The sequence below is a fragment of the Stegodyphus dumicola genome, chromosome 6 (genome assembly GCF_044657685.1).
Source record: "Stegodyphus dumicola isolate Sdum_Otavi_A_Nest chromosome 6, ASM4465768v1".
NCBI classification, from domain to species: Eukaryota; Metazoa; Arthropoda; class Arachnida; order Araneae; family Eresidae; genus Stegodyphus; species Stegodyphus dumicola.
In genome coordinates this window covers 14785508-14805237 of record NC_140773.1, presented here as the reverse complement: position 1 = coordinate 14805237, position 19730 = coordinate 14785508, and the positions used below count along the sequence as shown (strand labels likewise).

General features: G+C 34.1%; 1 non-coding gene across 1 annotated transcript; it reads left to right on the top strand.

Annotated features, from left to right (window-relative positions):
- The first annotated feature begins 1124 nt into the window (after positions 1-1124).
- TRNAT-UGU (transfer RNA threonine (anticodon UGU)) lies at positions 1125-1197 on the top strand. The gene has a single exon. It is a non-coding gene; the product is annotated as a tRNA-Thr (tRNA).
- Positions 1198-19730: the final 18533 nt, after the last annotated feature.

The following is a 19730-nucleotide window of genomic DNA, read 5'->3' as shown; positions in this document are numbered from 1 at the left end:
TATGAGATCGATAACAAAACAAATTTCAAATTCCAAATTAGGGATTCTAGATGCCCCTATTCAGTGGAAGATTACTTTATGGAAAATCGAATGGCCCTAGCTACCGTTGTTTTATCACAGTGTACATTCATGCAGATTCATATACATTCATGCAGATTCATTATTTAATTTCTTTAAATATAAGACAGGGCGATAATATTTTGTGGCAACAATTTGAAAAGAGATTCGCCTTTTACAGTTTGCCAAAACGAAATGACTAGTACTTCACGGCAAATTTCCCTTTTGAACTAGCAATTATTAAATTGCTGTAAATTTTGTACATTGTTTTCTTTTCCTTACATCAAAACAGACAATTACGTTACATCATTACGTTAATTACGACAATTACGTTAATTTTTCGTTACATCAGTTTTACTTCGAGTGTCATTTTTCTATATCCCATCGTTACGTGTCCAAATAAGTAAAAGTGAAACTGCAGACACTTATGACGTCCAAATACGTAAAACTTGAACTGTAGACTTTTGTGATATAAAAATGCGTATTTTAAAGACTGTAGTAGTAGAGTTTTTGATAACTGCAGTGTCAAAACAGTATTTTTAAACGTAGTTTATTACATAATGCTATATATGAGGACTGGAAACGTGTATCTATTATATTACGGATATAATTTATAAAATTACGTGTTTCTTGTAACATTTATAAGAAATATAATCTTTATAAAAAAAACGTGTTTCAGAATGAGAGCTGTGTGACCGATTCACTTAGAAATCACGTCTCGTTCTATCCTCTAAATACTTCCATAACGTTTTCGTTTAATTATTTAAAAGCTTTTATTTCGCATTTTTCGCTATGGTCAGAAAACTGTCGTCTTCTATTTTTAATATACTTCCTGATGAGTTTTCAAGTGGAAATTTTATACACACATTGCTGGTGAAGAAATTAATTACCTTGTTTTAATTTGATTTTTAATTTAATCTTTAAACGATTATCCGTGTATATCTTCTTTTCAGTAACATACTATAATCTCAGAAATTTACTGTTCACACCATCGAATAGAGAAAAAGAAAAGTTTTTCAAAGCAATTTATATCAAATTATAAGGTGTCTCTAATGCCTTCTTATTATGCCTTCGTGGTGCAGTGGTCAGCACGATCGACGTGTATTTGAGAGGTCCGTGGTTCGAGTCCCGGCGAAGGCAGGACATACCGGGCAGAAAGGCAACGAACGAGCGGATGAACTAGCTAAGACTGCAGCTCTCAAACCAGAAATTGACAAGGACGTCCCGCTTTCCGCAGAAGTTGCAAAAAGGCTCCTCAAGACAGCATTTCAAGAGACATGGTTATCACGATGGCAGGAAGAAGAGACAGGAAGATTTACTTACAACATCTTCCCAATACCTTCTCTCAAGAGGCTGAAATGCTACCGACTCTTCCTCCAAGCCTGTACCAACCACGGGAAATTCCCAGCGTATTACAGACGTTTCTTCAGACGGGACGTCAACTGTTCTTGCGGTTTTCGCGGGGAAGACGCGGACGCACTTCATTACCTGCTCTCCTGCCCTCTGACAGAGCACCTTCGACAGCAGTTCTTTCCTTCCGACTACATCACATATCCTGTGAATAGACTGTTCACGGACTATTACTGCAACAAGGGCATCTTAGAGATAATGAAGCAAGTGAATGAAAATAATTATATCCAAGAAACTACAGATTAAAGTAAAATGTAGAAAGGCGGCCTAACCGTCAGATTGCTAGCAATGAATAGGATAACTTCCTAACCCTGTAGTGCCATTAACTCAGTTTGGCGGAACAGGTTAAGTAAAGTGACCATATCTCTCCTGCTTCGAAATAACCTAAGGTCTCTACAAAGATTTCAACATAATTTCTGTTTTTTTTTAGCATCTTCGAAATTTATTCGATTTTTTCCATTGTTTAACTTTTATGAAATGTAAAATTTTGACATTTGAAAACGCATCGGTTACAAAAGTTTGAACACAGATTAGAAGACAAATTCTTCGCCCTCTTTTAAAACGTGAATGACTAAAAAATATCAATCAAGCCATTTTCTGCATATTTCTTAAAAAAATATACTTCAGTGTGAAAGAGAAGGTATTCTTTTTTCGGCATTCCTGAGAAAGATGAAAGAAGCTCATCATTTGCTTCTTCCTTCGGCCGCGTCGGCATCCTTCAACATCAGTTTCATGGTTATAACGCTACTGTGTCATAATGAAATATATCACATGATCTCGTTACGTCATTCCCTTAGATGAAAATAACTAACTGCGGCTATCATAGAAATCTTCTGTCAATTTATAAATGCCATTTCCTTCTCAACCTTTTCTTGTGCATAGAATTTGTATTTACAGTTCATTTCATTAATTTCAAAGAACTACAAATTTTAAGAATTGATAGCATTTAAAATTATTTGCGATGAAATCTAGCGTATAATTTTTTAAAAATTTTCCCGTTTCATACGTTTATAGTATACATTTCCCCCACCATTTCTATTAAAAACTTGACTTTCTTCATTTTTTGTGGTAAGCAATATTATATTCTTTTAAGGGACTTTAAAATTCTAAGTACAGAAATATATCTATTCCAAAGACTTTAATTTCCAAAGGTTATAAATAAACTCTTCTCTTTTAAAAGAATTATGATAAAAAAAAAATATTGTTACGAATGTTTTATATACAGTGGATGGACAAAAATATGGAAACACCTTGTGAAATGCATGTTTGAAAATAAAGATTGATTTTAATGAAATATGTAGGTGGCGCTGGCGTTTTTGACTACTGACGCCACCTATACAACTTCGTAAATGTGCTAAACAGTTCAGTTGTTGTCGGAGTACTGTTATGTGAGGTTGTCATTGCATTATGTCAGAGTTAACAGACTTCGAACGTGGGCAAATTGTTGGAGCACGTATGGTAGGTGCTTCCGTAAGCAAGGTAGCCGAGGTGTTTAGTGTTTCAAGAGGTACTGTATCGAAGATTTATTCCGCATATTTGAAAAGCGGAAAAACATCATCTGCTAAATCACAGCGCGGACGAAAGTGTGTCCTGAGTGATCGTGACAGACGATCATTAAGGGCAATTGTGACGAAAAATAAGAAGACCACAGCTGCAAAAGTTACTGCTGAAATGAATGTTGTGTTACCGAACCCTGTGAGTACCAAAACAATTAGAAGAGAGCTTCATAAACAGGGAATTGCTGGACGTGCTGCAATTGAGAAGCCACTCATCAGTGATGCTAATGCCCGTAACAGGAAAAGGTGGTGTTTAAGTCATAAAGCCTCTACTATAGAGCAGTGGAAGCGAGTAATATGGTCTGACGAGTCTTCTTTCACATTGTTTCCCACTTCTGGCCGAGTTTACGTCTGGAGAACGCCATCTCAAGCCTATAATACAGACTGCTTGTTGCCAAGAGTGAAAAATGGCGGGGGTTCTGTTATGGTTTGGGCAGCCATATCGTGGTTCTCTTCTAGCCCCATGATAACTGTGTCAGGGCGCATGACTGCCAAGACTTATGTGAACATTTTGGCCTATCAAGTCCATCCCATGGTACAAACTTTGTTCCCCGATGGTGATGGTGTCTTCCAAGACGACAAAACCCCTGCTCACACAGCTCACATTGTCCAGGACTGGTTTTCTGAGCACGAGGATGAATTGTCCCATTTTCCCTGGCCACCACAGTCACCAGACCTGAATATTATCGAACCTTTGTGGTCTACATGGGAACGGAAAGTTCGTTCTCGTTATCCACCACCAACATCGTTATCTGAACTTTTGCACCGTTTTGCAGGAAGAATGGTATAATATTCCCTTGGCAAACATACAGGATGTGTATTTATCCATTCCGAGAAGACTGCAAGCTGTTTTGAATGCCAACGGGTTTCCTACACCATATTAAGCAAAGAAACATGTTTTTTTAAAGGTGTTTCCATATTTTTGTCCAACCCCTGTATATGTTATAATAAAATTATATCTAAAATTTTAGTATGTCATGCATAATATAATATGAAGTGCCTCGAAAATGCGAAACTTCGCCGGAAAAAATAAGATTACAGGGGTAGGATATTTAACATTGCGATAACACCTACCTGGCGATGGTTTGGTGACTAATTTCTGATCGCCAAATTTGGTGAGCGTTTCATGATATTTTGATCCGTTCCCTGTATAACTGTAATTGGTCTTATCCCTGAATTTGACTGTAACTGTATCCGGCCCAATATGTAACTGTACCTATATATGGCTTCTAGCAATTTCGAGAAACTGAAGGTACTGGAAATTTCTCGGCTGACGGGGAAAGTCATATAGTACAGGAGAGAACATCAGTTCTCAGTTCTTAGTTCAGAGTTTGGGTATTGAGAGATTTCTGTGCGGGCTTCGCTCTTAAGATGACCTTGCATTGCACTGTATTTAATATTCTTAGTAGTTTGAAATGGTTGCCACTGATTGTGCTCTCTCATACTGAAAAGATCTGTAAAAGTGCATTTGCGGAAAGTTCCAGAAATGTAAAGTATTTCTTTTAAAAAAAATAAATTTTGTCAAGTTATCATTGGTTCTTTGTGCATTCAGTCCATTACAAACACATTCGCACGCAGCAGTACTAATTATTTGATTATTTTTTTAACTAGCTGCGTTTTATAAGCTTTTGTTTAAATACATCATGGGGTTTGTCATTACGGTCAAAACTTTACCATCGTTTTTTAAATGTTTTTCTGATAAGCTATGAAGATTAAGTTTCATGCACGCATACATTGCAGATGACATTATAATATGGCGACGAGAATTTTAAGCGATTTTTTGTCTATATATTCGCTTAATAAGCAAACTAAAACTGTTGTAATTTTATACTTTAGATCATCGACAGAGTGGGGAAAAAATCCTTAAAATGAAGTTCGTGTGAGATTTTAACTTACTTTCTGCTTTTTAGCAAAATAGCTGCAATATTTAGATCATTTTCATGTAATAAAGTAAAATAGTAATTAGTCATTGTTGAAACACGGTTTTTTAATTGAATAATATGATTGGTAATGTATCATGGATTCTAAAAAGATAAAATAAAAAATATTGAAATACAGTTTTTCAAAAAAATAAGCTTTTACATAAACTCATAAAATAATTAATAAACTAAAAAGAGAAAAATAACTTATCATATAATTTAAAGAGAACAATAGATTAAAAAATTATCTTTACAAAATTTATATACACTTTTTTTTATCACGAATAATGAAAGTCTGTGTGCCTAAATAACGAAATCAATTAATCCATTTACCCTTTCAAAAGTACAATCCATTATCCTCATAAATTTTCAAGAGCGCTCCACGCTTCCATTATCTACAAAATATCTTTTTAGTGGACTATTTGGGTAGATCTTTATTAATCTATTAAAGAGCTGTTATTTTCTAAATGATTCTTAATAGACTAAAGTAGTTTCCAAGTTGGATATCCTTCATAAAGAGGATTTAATTAGTTTAGCTAGTTTCCTTTTTTAAATTGGAGCCATGGATTTACAAACAGTTGTTCATACTTATCCGGGCAGTCTTAAAAGTTCTGCACGTTTGAGTGTATATGCATAAAATAAAAATTTAGTATTACTGAATTCATTAGTGAATCAAATTTGAAATAAGCGTAGTAACGTTGTAAACCGATATAAAACAGAAATTTAATGTGCATTACCATCAATGCAAAAGAAAGAGACCTTACCATCAGTGCATGAAAGGATAAATTAGATATGCCTTGAAAAGACGTTTTCAGTTTCATGAGGTATTTTCTTCCTTCATTCCGCCTGCCTTTGTCGTGTAACCGGAAGCACACTCGTCGTGTAATCGACAGGTCCGGAGTTCGAACCCCGGCGACGGTGCTGCGGTTTTTTTCAGCTTCTTTGCTTCGAAAAATTATAAATGATTATGCAATTTGTAGTCATTTGAAATGTTTTGCTATTCAAGACATGAAAAAAACAATTTTATTCCGTTTAATTATACATTCGTTTAAGGGGATATTCATTTTCTCCTTCATCCGTTTTTCTCTCTTATTTTATTGTTTAATAACATCTTAATATTTTTAGTTTCAATCATTTCTCCATCGGCAACTGGATGCATTCCATGTGTTTTTCATGGGTGTTTCACCATTGCACTTATTCCCAGTTATTACTATTTATTCGATTAGATCGATACGCTCTAAGTGAAGACTAATACACTCTTTTGTTAAAAAAATATTAAAATCAAGAATCACCACACAGTGTTGTTATATGGAGGCTAAAATGTTTAGTACGATTTCCATTATTTTCATACAAAATTAACATTAACCATCTAAAACCTGCTGTTTAAGCTTTTAGTGCCAGGTGCCCTTTCAAACCATTAGATGCTGATATATACAGAAGTGAAATGCTATAAATGCATTTAATTATACTACAATGAAAACATAGCTAGACAAATTAAATCAAAATTCTGCTTTTTTTTTAACACAAAATTTATCAAGTATTTAGAATTTCAGTTGCATTATAGAAGAAATAATACATGACTACTCAAATAGAGTTTACAACTGACAATATTAAACCCTTTGCACTCGAGAGGGAAATCTCACTCACCATGGGATTTGATACCGCAACTCGAGAAGTGACTCTCGCTCACCATGTGATTTGATGCCGCAACTCGACAGGTGACTCTCGCTCGCCATGTGATTTGATGCTGCAACTCGAAAGGTGACTCTCGCTCGCCATGTGATTTGATCTCGCAACTCGAGAGGTGACTCTCGCTCGGCATGTGATTTGATGCCGCAACTCGAGAGGTGACTCTCTTTCACCATGTGATTTGATGCCGCACCTCGACAGATGACTCTCGCTCGCCATGTGATTTGATGCTGCAACTCGAAAGGTGACTCTCGCTCGCCATGTGATTTGATTCCGCAACTCGAGAGGTGACTCTCGCTCGCCATGTGATTTGATGCCGCAACTCGAGAGGTGACTCTCGCTCGCCATGTGATTTGATGCCGCAACTCTAAAGGTGACTCTCGCTCGGCATGTGATTTGATGCCGCAACTCGAGAGGTGACTCTCTTTCACCATGTGATTTGATGCCGCAACTCGAAAGGTGACTCTCGCTCGCTATGTGATTTGATGCCGCATCTCGAAAGGTGACTGTCACTCACCATGTGATTTGATGCCGCAACTCGAGAGGTGACGCTCTTTCACCATGTGATTTGATGCCGCAACTCTAAAGGTGACTCTCGCTCGCCATGTGATTTGATGCCGCAACCTGAGAGGTGACACTCTCTCGCCAAGTGATTTGATGCCGCAACTCGAAAGGTGACTCTCGCTCGCTATGTGATTTGATGCCGCAACTCGAGAGGTGACTCTCATTCACCATGTGATTTGATGCCGCAACTCGAAAGGTGACTCTCACTCGCCATGTGATTTGATGCCGCAACTTGAGAGGTGACTCTCGCTCACCATGGGATTTGATGCCGCAACTCGAAAGGTGACTCTCGCTCGCCATGTGATTTGATGCCGCAACTCGAGAGGTGACTCTTTTTCACCATGTGATTTGATGCCGCAACTCTAAAGGTGACTCTCGCTCGCCATGTGATTTGATGCCGCAACCCGAGAGGTGACTCTCGCTCACCACTTGGTTTGGTGCGGAAATTCGTTGCGCGGCAATATCTGTTTACGTTTAGTTTCTTTGAAGCGGGTTCCTACGCTCTTTCTGTATTATCTTAAGAAGTATAAAATGATACCCCTTTAAATGGAGATAAGATATTTTATCTTTTTTTATCTATCACATTTATCTATTTTCTCAGAGAAATGAATCCGGAAAAAGGCATCAAACGACATTTTATTGTAATACTTGCCATGACAAGCGGAGCATGCATCTTGGGAATTATTACATGAAATATCGTACACAGAAAAATTACAAAGATTAATATTTCAGAAACTATGTTTATAAAGGTGCAAAGATATGTAAAATGTTAAAATATAAAAATTTTATACGTTAATTTGTGTGTGTAATGATTTTAAGTTACTGGTAAGTATAATGCGTCAAAAAGGCTGCGAAACGTCTCGAGTTGCTGGTGCGCCGCACGAAAACGGCCCCGAGTGTAAAGGGTTAAACCGTTTTTAATTTTCCTTACCTCTCTTTAAACTTAAGGCACTCGGAAATAATTAACCCTTGGTCCTGGATTACAATTTAAACTTAAGGCACTCGGAAATAATTAACCCTTGGTTCTGGATTACAACTGAAAAATTATGTTGAAAAGAGCTGATGCTATACCTGCTTCTTATCGCATGTGCGCGTCAAGACTGCACATGAGACACCTCACAGATGTAGTGTTGGTTGTTCAATTTTCAAAGAATAAATTCTCTGCGCGAAGTGGTTTCCAATTGAATGGTCCTCTACTACAATAACGCCAGATGCTGTAATGATGATTATTATTCAGAACTCATTTTGATCTGCCGCTGCGATGCCTCCAAGCACATGTAACAATAATTAAGTAGCATATAGTAACAAGAATCACATGAAAAGACGATGATATCATGTTATTTTTTCGTCCATCCAGAGTGATTTAGACACCAATAGTCATAATCTTTGGTCATCGTCTTTGGTGTCAAAGGCAACCTGAAGTAATGGATATGTTGCAGAATTTTCCCGATTCTGAATGACGACGTCATACTACAATATATATGCTATCGACCAGAGGCTAATCGGTAAAGGTCGAACGGGCTGGCTACAAGGGAATTTTTGTGATTTTCCCTATGTGTAACAGAAATACAAGCCAGTTTCCCTTAATACGTCTTCCACAGAGCATTCATTCCTTTGACAGATATCATTGTGTGCACCGCCAGAATCAAATTAAAAAAACATACATATGGAAAAAATATGCTTAACAAATTGAGTGATACCTTCAATATCTTGAATCGCTCATTTTATCAAACAATCTATAATTCAGTAGTGACCAATGACAACATAGCGGAAACTTAGCAGTTTGCCAGGCACTGTAAACATGAAAATTTAAATTTTACGAAGAGAAACATTTTTTTAAAAAAAAGGCTATCCTTTAAAAAAATCACCACAGTTAAACATATAGCTCTAAATTCCTAATTTAAAATCAAAAAATAACGCCATGCTAAAAAGGAAACAATATTACATTTACTTCTTATCGTGGCTTTGAGTTTTTTTGATCGCATATCTATTAAATGTAATACAATATATATAAATTCATGCAATTTTTTATTTATCTAATTACAGATTTTTTACTTTTGCACTATTATTATAAATAGTTAAAAATATATGCACGATTATTGTAACTGATAAGTTATGTTTCTAACGCTGTACGTTATGTAATCTGATACTAAAAATACTTGTACGCATCGACTACCAATGAGTTGTTTTTTTTTTTTTTTTTCATTTATGCTTCCATAAGATAATTTCAAGGACAAAGTAACGTTTTAGCTTGTAACGAGGAAACTTCTGCGTATTTCACATAGCCTATTGTTACATTTAATGTGACTTATTGCATTTATAAATAATAAGAATTCAGGAAAAGTAGAGCTCGAAATGCGTCATTCCATAAAATTGTATCATTTATCCTGTACTCTTCATATGTTATATGTAGGTCGTACCAAACTTTCCAATATGTCCATACCTGTATAACATCACTGTTGCGAATGTATTCTGGTTGCACAAAAATTTGTATATGTTATATTGTATATATCTTGTTTTCCTAAATGTAATTACTCCTTCTATCTCTATCGCTTCATACCTTAATAGTAACACTACATAAATATGTACATATTGTATTAATTTTTCAACTGTAACATTTCAATGTCTTCTCATATAGTGGTTACACCATATAGTAATTTGTAAGTTATTAAGCAGCTGAATCGCATGTCATATACGCATGACTATATAAGCCATTACCGCGTTTTGCTCTATGTATTGCATCCTCATTTCTGTATTGAACTAGTATCTTATATGTGACATGATATGTGCACGCACTTTTACTATGCGTATGCATTTTGTACCTCTGGTATATCATCACTTGCAAAGGTAGTACGGTACACAACAATCTGTAAATATTACGTATGTTATATAGTTTATATCCTATTCTTCTAGATGTAATTACTCCTGATATGTGCATTGTACCATGCTTTTATTTGTAATACTAGTTACATATGTTAATACTTTTCTCTAGGTAATGGTGGGCGTGGCTCTATACTGATTAACCGCTACGGTAAAGGGACAGTGCCTACGTTCCAAGTCACCGGCCCAAGAACAAAATCTTACTAGCGAATGTTTTATGAATCACGAGAGTTAAAAATACCTTCGATTTTTAAAGTGTCAGCTGATTTGGTTTCTTAACTGATTATCGAAAATCACTCGAAAGTTACATTTCTTACGTGGGATGTTTCTATGAAATCTTTCTAACGGAAATTGTTTTACTCATGTTCTCCATAGGCAAGATCACGAAACACTACGTAGTCTTCTTATTTCCCAGAAGCCAAATCCCGCATGAACTATTACTATTCATCGATTTTATCTACTTTTTAAAACATCGAAAAAGATTATTTATTATACATATTTCATTCAATTGGAAGAAATATCTGTAAGAATTGAAAGAGGAAAACAAAATTATTTGATGAAAGAGATATTATTTGCATACACATTGTACAATATATTGTAGAGTCATTAGAATACATATACACACGCATATATATATATATATGTAATAATAAAATTCCATAGTCAAGAATACACTTAAAATTCTAACTGTATGTTCTTTTCATTTTTAATGGCGACGTTCTCTTATTTGAAAGGACGTGGAATTAAATCCACAGCCCCGTAGTCAAGTTGTTTTTCCCGCCTTTTCTACACGTACAGTTATAGAATGTTCTGGAAATATTTAAAGCGAACTGGATTGGCTGACAAGGCTGACGTCATTTCTTTGAAGCTCCACCTTTCCAGAGGCTATAAAAGGACTCGCAAAAGAATATCGGGGGCTTTTTTCTTAAATGTCACAATGCAGTGAACTTCATACAAAAAGTTATTAGTAATTCTTTTTATTTACTCCGGATATCATATTTTGTAACTGCTATTTCTCCTGAATAATAATAAATGGATCCTTGTTTTTTAAACTTATCGTCTGATAATTTAAGCTACGACTACATTTTATGATTCTTCAGCAATCTTTTATTCTGGACAAAAGCTGGTACATCACATATATATATATATCTGATGTCAACAAACTGAAAACATCCGAAGTATCTTCGATGGGATTCCAACTTGGGATATCCTGAATACGAATCGAGTGTTTCCAGTTACCTTACGAAGGCATGCGGAAAGCAGGGCGAAAATACCTTACATACGTCTCCTTTTAAAGGGCGACTGGGATTAGGGGACTAGTCGCCAAATCCTGGTGGTAACGAATTTTCATTCACCGCATTTCAGTTCGGAAGCCACTTGAAGAATTTTTTCGCAGTAAGGAAACTGAAGAAATCCGCAGTTTCCACACCGGCGTTTGAACTCCGGACTTACCGAATACGCGTCGAATGTGCTACCAGTTACACAACGAAGGTACGCCGAAAGGAGGGAGAAAATAACATCTGAAATTATTTTTTCCGAAATGCAATCCTAATAAAATATTTCAGTCTTTGATATATCAGCATAAAATGAACTTTTATAACGAATGAAACAGTCGAATCTCCATACCACACAAAACTTGCAAAACATTCGAAATTACAAAACTAGAATCTTGATCAGCTTTCTCATCATTCGAGTCTTTCGAACTCTATGTATAAGTAGAAAGAATCTATGTTATCCGGACCGGATTCAGAAATGCATATATGTATGTACGTATGTATGTAGGTATGTACGTATGTATGTAGGTATGTACGTATGTATGTTATAAGTTATTTCTCCCGCTTTCCTAGCGTGCCTTCGTGGTGTAGTGGTTCTGCACACTGGGCCGGTATTCCAGAAGTCCGTGGTTCGATTCCCGGGGAAGGCGTTACTAATTTTTCATCTCTGCGACCTCCAAAAAAAATCCTAATATCTCTACAGTGGCGCCCGAACTAAAAGGGTGTTGGATGAGGATTCACCACACCCAGGATTTGGTGACTGGGTTCCCTAAAAACCCCAGTCGCCCTTTAAAAGGGGGAGTATATAAGGTATTTCTCCTGCTTTCCTAGCGTGCCTTCGTGGTGTAGTGGTCTTGCACGCTGAGCCGATATTCCAGAAGTCCGTGGTTCGATTCCCAGCGAAAGCGTTACTAATTTTTCATCTCTCCGGCTTCCAAAAAAATTCCTAATATATCTACCATGTATGTATGTATATATGTATGTATGTATGTATGTATGTATGTACGTATGTATAAATGTGTTTGTGTGTACATACCCGCATACAGACACCCATATATACATGCATACATGCATGCATGCAGGCATACTGACTTACATTTCCGAATCTTATCTCGATAATAGAAAAGGGCCTTTTTACTAAAAAATTTGAAAACTCAGTTTTATTGATTGATTTAGTTCTATTCAAAATAAGCGTTTGTTAAGAAAAGAAGAAAAAAATTGAAAAAAAACTTCTTTGGAACTCGAACACATATATCTTCTCATCAGGGTCAAATTAAGCCACAATTTGTTGTTGTTGCATATGGCTTTATTGGAACGACCAATCCAAATATATTAAGCCACAATTTATTTAATTCTTGGGACTATTCTCCTGTCCCACTATTCTTGGTTTAATTTTTAAAAATACTGAAAAATTGTAAAAGTCTGAACTATTAACAAAATATTTTTTAGTAAAATGAAACTCTGTTAAATTAAAATGAACCTCGAAATAAAAAAATTTTCAATTTATTCTTTATTTGCTAAATTTCATATGTATCTCCTTAATAAGTGAAGGCGTCATTTTAAAAAATTCTTCTTAAAATTTGTTTATTATTAATCTCAAATTCCAAGTTTTGCTTCAATTAGAACACGTAACATTAACAAAAACGTCATTTTTTTTTTTTGTCTTTTTCCTTCTCATTATTTTTATTCTTATATGAGAGATTAAAGAAATTTAAAAGGTTTTTATTTTTCAAAATATTTTCAATGTGCAGCTACTTCTTCTTAACTTTGAATTGTCCACCCAGATGGTATTGTGGTTAAGGGAGCCGATTGCAATACCAAAGGGCCCGGATTCGTATTCCGGAGAAGGCATGCTGTAACTATCTGTTTCTTCCTATATGTCAACATTATGTATACATCAAAATCAAATTTTTATTGTAATATTATAAAATTGTTTAAAAAAACATGGTCCCACTGAGTGAGCAATAAAGCTGAAAGTCTTCATGTTGGCACAGCTGCTCACCCAGTATCTCCCGCTTCCTGTCCGTCAATTCATAAGAGGCAAAGGTGGCCTACCTGTTAGATGCCTCCATAATAAAGTGACCACCACTTTTGGCCTTAGCAGTGGCGAAGTCAGCTGAGGACCATTCGTTAAAAATAAAAATTTAACTGAGAGTTATTATCCGCAATCAGGTACACACTCAAAAGAATTTAACATAATTTTATTAAATTCGGTTAGTTTAGTTGTTAAAGCAAAGCTTTCGAAGCAAATTTTATTAATGTCTTCTAACTCATTGATTTGATTTCCAATAAAATCTTACATTCGGGAACTTATAAGAATATTTACTAATATGTATATCTGTGTAAAATAGAAAAATTTGAATATGAATAAATCTTTTGAGATTAGGTAAAAGATCAAGATAAAACAACTTGAGGGCTATCTACCAATTAAGAGTGAAGCCTCTTGGTGGAGGTTTTAAAAGAAAACTAGTTGACATCCACGTTATACAGGAGAAAACAATGGAAACACTTATGCAACTAACACGTTCGCCGGGATTCGAATTCGGACTGAATTATCAGGGTTCGAAGATCCGCTCGGCTCCTGGCGAGTATCAGAGCTCCTGGCAGGTATCCGCTCGGCTCCTGGCGAGTATCAGAGCTTACAAAAATGAATTTAAAAAATCACGTATCAAATTAGCTTTGATGGATGCATACTTAAAATCGATTCTGAACGCAATGAACAAAACTTTTAATCAATTAATAAAAATAAAAATTTATTTCATTCATTAGCAATCAGCAAACCCGTGTTACAAACAAACCTATTCATTATAACCATAATTTTTAATGAAGAATACACATTATTTGAAACCTTTTTCAATTAAAGTATCATTTAATTGAAATACTGCGCATTAGCAAAATAAAAAACGTTGAAAAGAAGAGAAAAATAGCAATTTGCAATCTGAAAATTTCAGATTAAACTGTTGACAAATTTGCAAAATAATAATAATAATAATTTAAAACATAAATATAAGGTTAATTTTTTTAATATAAAATTACAATTTATAAGAAAATTAATCTTATCTTCTCGTGCTAATCCTAATCCCTCAAACAATTTTAAGCTAAACATTTGCGATTAGCCTACTAATTTAAGATGTAATCCGCCAGAAATGAAAGGAATGGAACATAAAATGATACATTTTTAACGAGTTATTAAATACAGCATCAATAAACGAGAGGGGAAAAAAAGACTGCTATGATACTATTACGTCATAAATTATCAGCGCGTGGAAGTCTTATACACTTAGTCATAAAGGACAGAATTAATTATCGAAAACGTAACTGCTCATCTCTCTCACAAGAACATTTAAGCCCGAGGCTTGTACGACAAATTGTTCCTTCAAACGACAATATTCAAAACAGTAAAGCCGGTTACTAAAAAAATAAAAATCTCAGAAGAGGCTTATTTCCATGTGTTTAATTAATCTACCTCATTAATAGGTCCGTATTATTTTACTCATTACAACCGTAGTCTCATCAATAAAGTCTGCACTGACGAATGAATACTTATCACTGACTTATAGCATTGAACTTAAGTCTCATACCTCAATAAAATGGAACACTACGTACAAGCAAAATAATATATCTGATGTGGAAACGACATGGCTTTCTAGTACGACATATTAAATTATATATAATTTTTTTGTTTCACTTCTTTTAGATTTATTTCCTAGAATTTCATTAGATATATATTTCTCATTCTATCAATTCAGTTCTCACGTCGCGGCAAGGCAAAAATATATAAAACTCCAAACATTTTCATTAAAAACTGTAAAATGCAGAAAAACCTGAAAACCCCAAATACAGTTAAAACAGTTTAAAAAAACTATTTGTGGACTTAGTTTCTGGGACAGAACAAGCAATTCGTCCAACGGGCAAAAAGAAAACAATTTTAGTGCACTAATATTTAAAGTTAACTTTTAGTTCCACTGTGCAAAAAGACACTGAAGTTAGTGCACCAACTGATCGACTGACCAACATTCACTATTCTACTAAGTTTTAAATATAAACAAATAGAGGCCTCCTTATTCCCAGCATCAGATAAGCATTAAATCGTTGATAATTCTCTAACTACTGCATGCAGATCAACTAGAGGCATAAAAAATTTACCGGAATATAAGAACAACATATTTTAATCACTTTTAAAGCAAAAAGAACAATTTACCACTATATAAGAATAAAAAAACGGAGTTCACCGAGCAGAGTAACAAAATGAGAATATATATATGTAATAATAAAATTCCATAGTCAAGAATACACTTAAAATTCTAACTGTATGTTCTTTTCATTTTTAATGGCGACGTTCTCTTATTTGAAAGTACGTGGAATTAAATCCACAGTCCCGTAGTCAAGTTGCTTTTCCCGCCTTTTGTACACGTACATTTATAGAATGTTCTGGAAATATTTAAAACGAACTGGATTGGCTGACGTCATTTCTTGGAAGCTCCGCCTTTCCAGAGGCTATAAAAGGACTCGCAAAAGAATATCGGGGCTTTTTCTTAAATGTCACGATGCAGTAAACTTCATACAAAATATTCTTAGTAGTTCTTTTTTATTTACTCCGTATATCTGATTTTGTAACTGCTATTTCTTCTGACCAATAATTAATGGATCCTGTTTTTTAAACTTATCATCTGATCATTTAAGCTACGACTACATTTATGATTCTTTAACAATCTATTTATTGCTGACAAAAGCTGGTACATCATATATATATATACGTTTAGTGCTGCTGTCTGCAACGAGGAAAGGAGATGCACAACTAAATGTTATAGCGGTCCCATGCAAAAAATTTCAACGTTCTACGGCTACTAGTTTTTGAGTTATGCGATACGCATACGTACGTGCAGATGTCAAGAAAAAAATATCTCTTCTAAATCCATTTTGCAGTCCGTTTTAAAACACGAGTCTTTTATTCTGTACGTACGTACAGATGTCACGCAAAAACATCGTTCAGATGGATCCGAGAGTGGTTAAAATGAATATTTTCTCTGATATATGTACCGAAACTTTTCGCTATTGCAATACTTCTTTTACTTGATGCAAGGTAGTAAAAAGTGTAAAACAAAACCATTCTTTAATCTCATTAGCAGCTGGGTGTTCCAAGAAATGATGCTCGTTATAACCGTCATTCAATAATGTAATTTGCAAATATAACGTTGATTTTTGTTTTTTAAATTCTAAAATAACCATCAGTCAGTTAACGAAGAATATATGGGAAACTATTTTAATTATGGAAATACCTGAATACCAAAAAATATGTAGTACCGGTCTTTATAAATGAAACCTTCTGCTGTAAGCTGTCTAGCGATATCTTACAACTATTTAATATGAGGATAATAACAGTGGTGAAAGAACAACCAGTTATTTCAATACACCAACATAATGAAAAATAAAATCATGCACGATCATAACTATACACTGCAATTATACGTACAGATATAACATGAACACAGAATGCATTTCAGCATCCTGAAGACTACTAAGCCTTTTGCATGCAAGAAATTATAATGAAATAAGGTTTTTTTTTTTAATACAACCACCTTCTCTTTCAAAATGATCTAAACAACTAAATCAGTAAATAAAAAAATTCAATATAGAAAATTAACACCACAGTCTGATTACCTCGAAGTGTAAAAACATCAAAATTTTAAAAAGTTAAAATAACAGTTTAAAAAAAATTAGAAAATATAAAAAAAAACAAAATCTGAAAGCTTTTAAGATTTTATATTACACCCAAAGGGTCGTTTTTTTATTGTTTTGTGTGCTATCTTTATTTGTTAAATATTATGTTCTTCGCACTTAAACCATAAAATTCAATTCAATAGCAATATCACAAAATAATTTAAAACGACCATATCTTTAGAATTTCCGATATACAGTCTCGCACCCAGGAGATAAAAAATGTATTTTTTTTTTCGTACGGTGTTGCCATAGCTCGCTTTGAAATCGTTGTGTTTCGTAATCAAAAATTCATAAATGCTTTAAAAAATATGAAATAGATGATAAAACAAATTCCAAATTTGGACTTCCAGATGCCCATATTCGGGTGAAGACGTACGTTATTCAAAACTTTATAACTCTACGTACCGTTATTATGTCACAGTGTTAGAAACATACATACATATATGCAGATTCATCATTATTTAATTTCTTTAAATATAATACAGAGGTATAATATTTGGTCGCAACAATTTGAAAAGTGATACGTCGTTTATAGCGATTTCAATGGTAAATGCCGTTTCAGAGACTAATATCCCATTGGGGACTAACCTCCCTTTTGGGCTAAAAAGTATTCTAAATTGAGAATGAAATTTCGAAAAGCAAAACTTGTCTCTTTAGTTCGTAACAGTTAAGAAAAAAACAAGTGACCAAGATATAAATAGGTACTTCAAAGTTGCCCGAAGTACCTTCTTCTGCTACACATAATGAATGCACTCGAGAAGAATATGCTTAACATATTCATCGCTGTTACAGCAGCCAAAAAATTCACTTGAAATCGGCTGAACCAAGTGATGTTTTCACTTGATTCAAATCCGAATAGCTATAAATAACTCTTAAAATTTCCATGGTAATAAACAATTGAGGTAATTTAAAATCTGTTGAAAAGTAATCAACTTTTATTCGGTGAAAAATTGTAGGGACAAAACCTTTTGGTTAAGGCCCACCAGTGGCCAAAACGGTAAAGTCGCTGAACACTGGTAGTTCGGTCCGAGGTTCGAATCCCGCAAACGGGCTGGCTGCATGGGCGTTTTCGTGGTTTTCCCCATGTGTAACGTATATACGAACCAATTTTCCTTAGAAAGTCTTCCACGTAGGCACCCCTGGCAAATGTTCATTGTATTAAAAAAAAGTTACAGGGATATTATTTCATCCTAAATTAACATCAAATAGAAACGTACCTAGTAGAAAAAGAAATTATTAATTTAAGGCATAGGTCTACTTTATTTTAGTGGATCGCTTGCTCACGATGCTTGCAATAAATACTTCAAGCAGTTATATTACCTATTTTGTGGAAATTATTAAGATTATTAGGACACAAAAATATGTCGAAGCGGCTTAAGATGTTTAAAAAATTGCTGTGTTATTTTCGTATACATATCCCATTTCAGCTCTTGAAACAGAAATAAATGTCACTTCCCAGAAAATCTAGATCTAAAACATGAAATCACATATTTAAAATGAGTTATTCATACTATACCCAGAGGTAAACGTAAGTCAAGTGTTTTATTTTTTATCATAAAAATTAAATGATTTAAATTATCTTAAAAACTAAATGATTTTGTGATTGTAAAAATAGACGGACGTGGCAGAAAGCCATTGTCTTCTATCCCTATATCTATCTATATCCCTATATCTGTCTATATCCTATCTGTAAGTAGTCCTGTTAGCGGTCGGAGAAAAAATCTTGCTGTGATATTGTTCTATCATCAATTTACGTCAGGCAGAGGTTTTTTTTATCTCATTTAATGAAGCAAAGATTTAATTATTTAAGACGTAACCGTGCATTGTTTTCACTTCGTGGCTTGCAATTGAGACTTGCAATAAGTATTTCCTGCAACTTGAAGTAACAAGAATTTTTCTTTTAAAAGACATGAAATTCAAGTAAGGAAAATTATAACGTCTGATTTCTTCAGGTTTAAAAAATCTGTGTATTTCTATAAATTCTCAGTTGTGAAATGTGAACTTGCATTAAAATGTTTTAAAGTGCTATTTTCTTTTTATATTAATGACAAGAAAGTTTATTTGCTTTACCTTGCTAAAATAGAAGACAATGGCTTTCTGCCACGTCCGTCTATTTTTACAATCACAAAATCATTTAGTTTTTAAGATAATTTAAATCATTTAATTTTTATGATAAAAAATAAAACACTTGACTTACGTTTACCTCTGGGTATAGTATGAATTATTTTTCAATGCTCCCTTATTTGCTTTTCATTAGTAATAAAATGTTACTATTGAAAAGCAAAATTCTTATATAAAGTGAAGGTGCCTTAACAAAAAGATTCTTTCTCTCTTTCAAACATTTTTAGAAATGGAAGGTCGGAAAATATTTTAATCGAGCCCAGCGTATAATTAAATGTAGATCATATTTCCTTTTAATTATTTGAGAATGTGTATTAATATAAAAACAAATTCTTGGGAAATTCAAAGTCCAAAAATTAGAAACTTTCAAAATATGAAACAAAAGGAAATTTATTATCAAGCTGTTTATGAATCATTTTTTACTCTCTTTTGCAGGTTTAATCACGCTAAGTTAAAATTATTTTAATATTTTTCTGAAAATAACAGTGTTTTCTTAAAATAGTAGTTAATTATTTTACTTTTAAACATAACTACAGCAT